Consider the following 3,376-nt stretch of genomic DNA (forward strand, 5'->3'; position numbering starts at 1 on the left):
ACTCTACCCTCAAAAACTCTTGCGATCCCCTATACTTGTGGGTTATCATATACCCATTAGAGGAAGGAAAAGGTCCCATGTAATCAAATCCACAAACATCAAATGGTACAACATCAAGTGAATTATTCATAGGCATTTTTTTACGCTTACCGATATTACCTATTCTTTGACATTCATCACAAGGTAAGACAAACTTATGGGCATCCTTGAAGAGAGTATGTCAATAAAATCTAGACTGCAATACCTTATGTGCAGTTCTATCTCCAGCATGATGCCCTCCATAAGCTTCAGAGTGACATTTCCGTAGGATTTGTCCCTGTTCATGCTCAGGTACACAATGTCTAATAATACCACCTACTCCTTCTTTATAAAGATGTGGGTCATCCCAAAAGTAATGTCTTTAATAATAGAAGATTTTTTCTTTTGTTGGTATCTGAAGCTAGGTGGTAAATATTTAGCAACAATGGAATTAGCATAGTCAGTGTACTAAGGAGTACTATGAGAAACATTTATTGCAGCTAACTCCTCATCGGGAAAACTATCATCAATAGGTAGTGGGTCATCAAGAACATTTTCAAGCCTAGATAAATTATCAGCTACTGGGTTCTCAGCTCTTTTTCTATCAATGATATGTAAATCAAATTCTTGTAACAAGAGAACCCATCCAATAAGTCTAGTTTTAGCATCTTTTTTCCCATCAGATATTTAATAGCAGCATGGTCTGTGTGAACATTTACTTTGATGTCAACAATATAAGGACTAAACTTATCACATGCAAACACCACTGCTAAGAATTCTTTTTCAGTAGTAGCATAATTTCTTTGAGGACTATCTAGAGTTTTACTAGCATAATGAATTACATGAAGTTTTTTTATCAATTTTTGTCCTAGAACAGCACCAACAACATAATTACTAGCATCACACATAATTTCAAAAGGAAACTTCCAATCAGGTGGTTGAATAATAGGTGCAGAAATTAAAGTTTTCTTCAGTGTTTCAAAGGCTTTTGAACAATCATCATAAAAAACAAAAGGAATATCCTTTTGCAAGAGACTAGTGAGAAGCCTAGAAATTTTTGAAAAGTCTTTGATAAATCTCCTATAGATACCAGCATGACCTAGGAAACTACGAATACCTTTTATATCTTTAGGACATGGCATTTTCTCAAGTGCATCAACCTTCGCTTTGTCCACTTCAATACCTCTTTCAGAAATTTTATGACCCAAGACAATGCCTACATTAACCATAAAGTGGCACTTCTCCCAATTCAAGACAAGATTTGTTTGTTCAGATCTCTACAAAACTCGATCAAGATTGCTTAAACAATCATCAAAAGACTTCCCATAAACAAAAAATTCATCCATGAAAACCTCAACAATATTTTCACAAAAGTCAGAGAATATACAGTCATACATCTTTGAAAGATAGCAGGTGCATTACATAAACCAAAAGACATACATCTATAAGCATAAGTTCCAAAGGGACAAGTAAAAGCTGTATTTTCTTGATCAGGTTGAGAAACATGTATTTATCAAAAGCTAGAATATCCATCAAGGAGGCAAAAGTGTGTGTTCTTAGATAATCTTTCAAGCATTTGATCCATAAAAGGCAAAGGGTAATGATCTTTTCTAGTTGCTTTGTTTAATTTTCTAAAATTCATTACAATTCTATAGCTTGTAACAATTCTTTGTGGAATAAGTTCATTCATATCATTAGGAACAACAGTTATACCTCCTTTCTTAGGAACACAATGAACAGGACTTACCCATCTACTATCAGCCATGGGATAGATTATACCAGCTTCCAGAAGTTTTAATATTTCCATTCTTACAACTTTTTTCATCTTTGGATTTAACCGGCGTTGATGATCAACAATGGGTTTAGCATCAGGTTCCATATTAATTGTGTGCTGACATAGAGTGGGACTAATGCCCTTTAAATCATCAAAAGTATATCCAATGGCATCTTGGTGCTTCATTAGAACTTTCAATAATCTTTCTTCTTCATGTTCTGAAAGGTTAGCACTAATAATAATAGTATATATCTTCTTTTCATCAAGATAAGCACATTTAAAAGTGTCTGGCAATTGTTTTAATTCAAACACAGGATCACCTTTAGGTGGAGGAGGACCTCCTAGAGTTTTAATAGGAAAATTGTGTTTATGTAGAGGACGTTGTTCAAAGAAAATTGTATCTATTTCATTTCTTTCATGCATATGTAAGTCATTTTCAAGCTCTAGCAAATAATGTTCTAAAGGATCTGCAGGTGTTACAGCAATAGAAGCAAGACAAATTAATTCATCCTTACTAGGCAATTCTTTTTAATGAATATTTTTACTAAACTTAGAAAAATTAAATTCATGAGACCCATCACCAAAACTAACACCGCAGTATGTTTCTCACAATCTATTCTAGCATTTACGGTGTTCATGAAAGATCTACCAAATATAATGGGGCAAAAGTCATCTTGTGGGGAACCAAGAACAACAAAATCAGTAGTGTCGTGGGGTTGTCGTGGCAGATGTCCTCGTGAAAGGACTTAGTCGTGGAGCCATCACTACGGGTTAGCTTAAAAGGGGTTAAACCGAGCAAGGGACACGAGGATTTTTATACTAGTTCGGCCCCTTCGATGAAGGTAAAAGCCTACGTCTAGTTGTGTTGGTATTGCTAGGGTTTCGATGACCAGGGAGCAAATCCTCTTTGCCTGGCTCTCGAGTTGTTGCGTGTTGTCCCTAAACCGCTGTCAGGTCGTCCCTTTATATACATAGGTTGACGCCCGCCGATTTACAGAGTCCCAAGGCCGGATCATAAACGTGTCTGCCTCGGTCTTTATCCTTTCTATCTTATAATGCAAGTTACATAATAAAGTCGGTTTACATCTACAGGCGTTAACTCGCCTTTGGCCCTTAGGCCTTCATAAAGCACCATCATTCTGAGGTCTTCATGGGCTTCTAATCTTCATAAAGTTAATCCAGCTACTCCTGTCCGGTTTATATCCAGTACTAATATCCCCAACATTAGGCCCCAGACTGGTTTGAACTTGTTCATGTCAATCTTCAACACTTAGAAAAATTCCTCCTTTGCATCTCCACCTTGATCTTGTAAACCGCCATGGCATCATACTCCAGGATCATGATGAACCGCCATGACGTCACTTTGTTACTTAAAAAATGATATATCTCACCTTCAGTTAATGAGCCTCCGACAATTGAGGCGACCGCTGTTGTTAGGTATCCAATATTCCAGCTCCTCGATTCTCGCGTATGTCACCTCCCCCTTTTACCTTATAAATAGAGCCAAGGGTCATTTCCTTCCCCCCCTCCGTCCCTTCGCTTCTTCTTCCTCCTCTCGACGACCCTGCACCCAAGCGCCGCCGC

The sequence above is a fragment of the Triticum urartu genome, chromosome 7A (assembly GCF_056163025.1).
Source record: "Triticum urartu cultivar PI428250 chromosome 7A, HENAU_Tu73, whole genome shotgun sequence".
Lineage (NCBI taxonomy): Eukaryota > Viridiplantae > Streptophyta > Magnoliopsida > Poales > Poaceae > Triticum > Triticum urartu.